Source organism: Nipponia nippon, unplaced genomic scaffold (assembly GCF_047370975.1).
Source record: "Nipponia nippon isolate SJK-2023a ecotype South Korea unplaced genomic scaffold, ASM4737097v1 scaffold_9, whole genome shotgun sequence".
NCBI lineage: Eukaryota > Metazoa > Chordata > Aves > Pelecaniformes > Threskiornithidae > Nipponia > Nipponia nippon.
In genome coordinates, this window is record NW_028262413.1 from 25,572,677 (window position 1) to 25,579,493 (window position 6,817).

A 6,817-nucleotide genomic window follows, 5' to 3' on the forward strand; every position below is an offset into this window, starting at 1 on the left:
AGGTGCTTCCGTTCATTCCATAGTGGATACCGCTGCATGGTGTATCTTTTTATATCCGAACACTTCTTGGTCCAAAGGAAGTGGACAGCCCATCGGAGGGAGAACTGAGAACATGCGGGCATGACGGTGTCCAAAATGGTCGTCAGGCAATCACAGAGCAATACGAGAACCCACGGGGAATGACGCTGTCAAAAGCTGCCTCTTCCCTGTATGTGGTGAGTGGGGGCTGCCTTTCCAGATGTGCTTCTGGGCACACGGGTAGGGTTGGCTGGTCCTGACAGCCAGCCACAGGTCTGCCTGAGAGCAGGCGGGTATGACGGGGTCAAGAAACGGCTGTCAGCCCAGGAACGGGTAACGGCTAGAGTCCTGCAAAGCAAATTACTTGTGGGCATGCAGCATGGCATGTGGCAGATGCTCATATCCAACCAAGTTATATAGGCCAAGAAACCTCTGCTAGAAATGATCCACCTGGCCTACTTGCACATTATACGACAGGGTAGAGAATCGTTACCCTAGCATTGCCTGCTTTTCACTCACCGATTGCCGAGCTGATGTACACTAGGCAAGTGTACAAGATATGGACATATCCGGTGCCTAAGAAGAAATCCAGGCTAGTTGCTGTGCCTTTTAAATTCGACCAAAGGGCACATTATGCCAGCACACGTTAGCCTGGGACAGCGTGAATGCGCCTCCGTCTGGGGCACAGGGAGACCTGTGCTAGCTCAGTGTTATGCCCTATGGTATTCCCAGTGGACGTTGTGTCGGCTCCATATGGCAAGGTTTTGGAAGTGGAGGGGTTAGGGGGTGCTGCAGGTTGGCCTCTGTGAGACAAGGTAAGGGGCTGCCCTGTGTCGGACACAGCCAGTTCCAGCTCCACAGTGGACCCACCGCACAACACAGCTGAGCCATCAGCAACGGCTGTGGCCCCTCTGTGAAAACATATTCCAGAAAGGGCAGAAAGCACCAGACAGAGAGAGGAGGAAGGAACAAAAAGAGTGCTGGGTACTGGGTGGTCGGAAGTGCGTGTAGGAGCTGCGGTTGCCTGTCAGCAGCCCTTGGTGGGAGCAGGGCAAGGGTGCTCCCTGGAGCCAGCTCCCCCTGCAGCAGTGCCCGGAGGAGGCTGGCTGAGCTGGGCTGGCTCTGGCAGCTGCGGGGGGAGGAGTGGCAGAGGCAGCAGCGGCAGCGGCAGCGGCAGCGGCAACGGCAACGCCAAGAGCAGCAGCACGTCAGGATGGCCGAGCGGTCTAAGGCGCTGCATTCAGGTTGCAGTCTCACAGGGAGGCGTGGGTTCGAGTCCCACTCCTGACAGCCTGTTCTCTCTTGCTGCATGCCCCAGCTGCCACCCCTAGCTAGGGAGGCTTAGAAGAGAAACATGGCTGGAGGCTTCCCACGTTTCCACTCTCCCCTACTGAACTCGCATTCTGCATGCCTTGGATAATCTTCTGCATGCTCTTGGATAATCTTCAAACATGCACCCACAAAATCCTCTCTCTCCCTGTCACCACTTTACACTCCAATCAACCCTTCTGCCTGGGAAGGCCTTTCAGGGAGCCAGAGAGTGCTTCAAGCGGGCTCACACCAGCTGATGGGCGCTTTGTCCTCTCGGGTCGTAAAATACCTTGAGGACAGACATTTCACAGCCTCTCTGGACCCCTGTTCCCTTGCTTAGGCACCCTCTGGGTGATCCTTTTTGTTCCTCTAGCCAGTCACAAACTGCCCGTTCAATTTCTGACCGTCGGCTCTCATCCCCCAGCCATCTCAGTAGCCTCCTTGTAGGCACTGGGAGGCTCCTATTAGATCCCCGCAAAGCCTTTTCTTCTCCCAGCTAAGCACACCTTGGGTCCTCAGCTTCTCCTCACAAGGCCAGAGCCCCCGCCCCCTGACTATCCTACGGATCCCCCGCTGAACTTGCTCCAGTTTATCATCACCTTTCCTTCGTTCCCCAGGTAGTCCTTTTTCCCCTTTTTTGGAGACTGCGGCAACTTTTCCCTCTCGTTAGTCACCTGGGAGCCCCTCTGCCCTCTGCTCCCGAAGCTGGAGAGCTCCTGAGATGCATCCTTCCCTCTTTCAGGCCCAGTGGCACATTCTGTAGGTGCCAATCTAGGATGTGGCATTGACCAGCAGGATTTCGACCCACAAAGCTTCCTTCCAGGGACATTGCAGGCTCTGGGGCATTTCTCTCCAACACCGCTGACAGGACAGAGACAGCCTCACGCCATCCCACCACAGGTTGCCTGAGCACTGGTGGCATTTTTCAGAAGGACCGCAGTCAGGAAGTGTGAGCCATAGCAGAGGTCTTCCTGTGCACATGGGAAGAGGAAGAGGGGACATGCACAAGGTGGTATGAGAGCATGCCGGAGCACGTGGTGATTGAGGGAGCTGCTGAGGGAGCCAGGCTTGTTCAGCCTGGAGAAGAGAAGGTGAGGGGGCACACCTGGCTGCAGTCTTCTGCTGTGTGAAGGGGGCTGTCTGGCTTGCCAAGGCCTGCCCTCAGCCAGACAGAGCTCGGGAGTGCAGGGCCCAGGAGCGGCCTGGCCTCCTGTGTGGGTCAGCCTGGCCTGAGCTGCAGCTCCCAGGTTCTGGGGAGCTCTGGGAGATCTCGGCTTCCCATTGAAGCTTGTAAGGGGGACACAAAGTGTCCTCCCTGCAGTGTCCCAAAGGGAGGAGCAGCATCGGAGGCTCCTGTCATGGGAGAGAGCAGGTTCTCCCTCTTCCTTGCAGAGCAGGTGGCTAACGGAAGGGGGAGAAGAACAAACCAGCACGACTCTCCAGCTATGCTGCACAAAGTCTTTAATGAGAAGGAGCAAATGCAGTGGCAGAGAACAGAGACCAAGAAACACGTCTGCAGGCTTCAGGGAGGCACAGAGAATGGCCCATGGCCCAACAACAAGCTCCAGGCAAAGCGCTTGCCTCTCCCCGTTCTGCTCTCCCTGCTGGCAATCCCAGCCCCCCAAGAGCAGTCCCTAACTCCGGTACCCTCCCCCCCGTCAGCAGGAGGTTCAGCAAAGCGGAAGAGAACGAGCCCTTTCTCAAGGAGCTCAGAGCAAAGCAGAGCCAGAGGAGGCACGGCGCGGCCTGCCGTGCAGCGAGGAGCAGTGGGCACAGGTCCCTCCTGCCAGGTGGGATGCGGACACCCAGCCCATCTGCAAGTCGTGGCCACGCTCCTAGTGCTGCTGCAGGGTCCCCTTCTTCCTTCCTGCTCCGAACGGGATGATCCGCTGCCTTCAGCAGTTCAGGCTGCAGCGAGGGGGAGGCAGACACAGCCCTGCCCCCCCCAGACCAAGGGAGCCCCCAGAAGAGATGGGAACCCCCGCGGCGCTGAGGGAGCTCCCAACAGCAGCTGACAGAGAGGATCCCACGGCTGTGCTCTGAGGGAAAGAGGTGAGGATGGGGCCCGGCAGGGTCACCACCACCGGGGAGGCCTCAATGGCCACCGTCGAGTCAGCACAGCGGGCGACACAGGGCTCACTGCAGCTGCTTGCAAGTGGGGTTGGGCCAGAAGCACCACAGGGACGTGGGAGGCAGGGTCTGAAGCAAGACATCTCTCAGGGAAGGAGGCAAAGCTGAAACACAGAGCAGGCAGGGAGCACGAACCTCAATATCAGTCTGTCTTTCTTTTCCTCAGCTCTCTCCGTGGACGCTCTTTGTTTTCAAAAACACACACTCTACCTACAGCTCCCACGGCCCTCATCGTGCCCTGCGAGTTGCACAGCACAGGAAGGCTGACCCACTTTTGGGACAGGAGCCAGCACAGGGGCTTTAAAGCACCTGTGGAAAGACTGATCATAGCCCATCTCCAGAACAAACCTTGCTGCATTGCAGAAGGCACTGGATGCACTTGACCGTTTGGTTAGAGACCACCTGCCTTTAGGCAGTAATTCTGGTGGGCAGACCTGCCTGCAGCTGAGCCCCATTCATCCCCTTCTGCTGGAAAGAACCCCGCTCTTCCCACCTCTCCCCAGCCACCTCCACCAAAAGGGCAAGAGGTGACAGCCCTTCAACTGCTCTATTGCAAGGCCAAGCTGAGGCAGCCCAAGCATCAACCTGAGTAGCCACCATGACAGCAGTTCAGCCCATAGGGAGAGATGGAGCGGACTGAGGCTTACCTCGTTCCTCGAGGAAAGGGAGGCAAGAGAGGAGGATGCAGAGCCTGGAGCAGCACAGGCTTTTATGCTGTGTCCCAGGTGCCCCATGGGGCACCAAACATTCCTTGCTCATGAAGCATCTAAACACCTGGTAGTTGCCGCTTGCCGAGGCCTCGCTGGTAATTAAGCCCTTGCCTCTTTCACTCAAAATGTTTTTCTCCCACTTCATACCGCCTAGAATTATAGAATGAAGCATAGAATGGTTTTGGGTTTTAAAGGGACCTTAAAGATGATCTAGTTCCATCCCCCCCTGCCATGAGCAGGGATACCTTCCACTAGATCAGGTTGCTCAAATCCCCATCCAACCTGGCTTGAACACTGCCAGGGAGGGGGCAACCGCAGCTTCTCTGGATGACTTGTTCCACTGTCTCACCACCCTCCCAGGAAAGAATTTCTTCCTAATACCTAATCTAAATCTACCCTCTTTCAGTTTTAAGCCATTACTCCTCGTCCTATCCCTACAGTCTCTGATAAAGAGTCCCTCCCCATCTTTGCTGAAGGTCTCTTGGGAACCTTCTCTTCTCTAGGCTAAACCACCCCAACTCTCTCAGCCTGTCCTCCTAGGGCAGGTGCTCCCACCCCTTGATCATCCTTGTGGCCCTCCTCTGCACCCACTCGAGGAGGTCCATCTCCTTCTTATGCTGGGCGCCCTGGAGCTGAACACGGTATTCCAGGTGGGGTCTGACAAGAGTGGTGTAGGGGGGAGAATCACCTCCCTCGACCTGCTAGCCACGCTACTTTTGATGCAGCCCAGGATATGACTGGCTTTCTGGGCCGCAAGCGCGCATAGCCGTCTCATATTCAGTTTTTCATCCACCAATACCCCCCAGTCCTTCCCCGCCCGGCTGCTCTCAATCCACTCATGGGCCAGCCTGTATCCATGTCTGGGATTGCCCCGACCCGCGTGCGGGACCTTGCACTTGGCCTTGTTGAACTTCATGAGATTCGCACGGGCCCACCTCTCTAGCCTGTCAAGGTCCCTCTGGATGTCTTCTCTTCCCTCTAGAGTATCAACCACACCACTCAGCTTGGTGTCCTCTGCAAACTTGCTGAGGGTGCACTCAATCCCACTGTCCATGTCCCCGACAAAGATGTTAAATAATACTGGTCCCAGTACGGACCCCTGAGGGACGCCATTCATCACTGGTCTCCACCCGGACATTGAGCCGTTGACTGCAACTCTTTGAGTGTGACCATCCAGCCAATTCCTTATCCACTGAGTGGTCCACCCACCAAATTCATGTCTCTCCATTTTAGAGACATGGATGTTGTGCGGGACAGTATCAAATGCTTTGCGCAAGTAGATGATGTCAGTCGCTCTTCCTTTATCTGCCAACGTTGTAACCCTGTTGTAGAGGGCCACTAAGTTTGTCAGGCACGATTTTCCCTTAGGAAAGCCATGCTGGCTGTCACCAATCACCTCTCTGATTCCCACATGCCTTAGCATAGTTTCCAGGAGGATCTGCTCCATGATCTTGCCAGGCACAGAGGTGAGACTGACCAGCCTGCAGTTCACCAGGTCGTCCTTTTTTCCCCTTTTTAAAAATGGGGGTTACATTTCCCCTTTTCCAGTTGCTGAGAACTTCACCAGCCTGCCACAACTTTTCAAATGTGATGGACAGTGGCTTAGCAGCTTCATCTGCCTGTTCCTTCAGGACCCTCGGATGCATCTCATCAGGTCCCATGGACTTGTGCAAATTCAGGTTCCTTAGATGGTCTCGAACCTAATCTTCTCCTACAGTGGGTGGTACTTCATTCTCCCGCTCCCTGCCTTTGGATTCTGTGAATTGGGAGGCATGGCTAGAGCACTTGCTGGTGAAGACCGAGGCAAAAATGTTGTTGAGTACCTCAGCCTTCTCCGTGTCGGTTATAGCTAGGTCTCCCAGTTAGTTCTTCAGAACGGGGGGTGGGGTACAGTCTCTTTCACCTTCCTTTGTTGTCCTATGTTCCTGAAGAAACCCTTCTTGTTAGTTTTCACGTCCCTAGCCAAGTTCAGCTCCAGCTGTGCCTTGGTTTTCTGATCCCCTTCCTTGCACTCCTGGGCCATTTCCCTATAATCTGCCCGGGATGTGTGTCCCTACCTCCACTGCCTATGCATTTTGGTTTTGTGTTTCAGTTTGGCTATGAGGTCTTGACTTAGCCAAGCTGGCCTCCTGCTTCCCCTGCCTGACTTCTTGCATGTTGGGACTGACAGCTCTAGCGCCCTAAGAAAAATGTCTTTCAATATCTCCCAGTTCTCGTTCACTCCTTTATATCTGAGGGCAGTTTCCAGGAGGGATCCCATGCAATAGCACCCTAAACAGCCAAACTTTACCCATCCTGTACCCGTCAAGATTGAGAATTGTGCCAGGGCATGATCACTGCAGTCCAGGCTACCTCCAGTCTCAACCTCTTCTACTGAATTCTTCCGCACTAGTAAACAACATTTTTTTGTTGTTTAAACAGCAGGCTCTCCATCACCTGTACTAGGAAGTGGTCCTCAACACACTCCAGTAGTTTCCTGGGCTGGTTGCAGTTCGCTGTGCCATTTTTCCATCAGATGTCTGGGTGGTCCAGATCAGTCCCCTATCAGGATCACGACCTGTGAGCGTGAGCCTTCCTAGCGTTGAAATGATTCGTCTGTGTCCCAGATTCATAAGGCCAATTAACTCGGAGGTCTCAGGCTAGTGTGG

General features: G+C 55.0%; 1 non-coding gene across 1 annotated transcript; it reads left to right on the forward strand.

Moving 5' to 3' along the window:
• The first annotated feature begins 1,225 nt into the window (after window positions 1-1,225).
• TRNAL-CAG (transfer RNA leucine (anticodon CAG)) lies at window positions 1,226-1,308 on the forward strand. The gene has a single exon. It is a non-coding gene; the product is annotated as a tRNA-Leu (tRNA).
• Window positions 1,309-6,817: the final 5,509 nt, after the last annotated feature.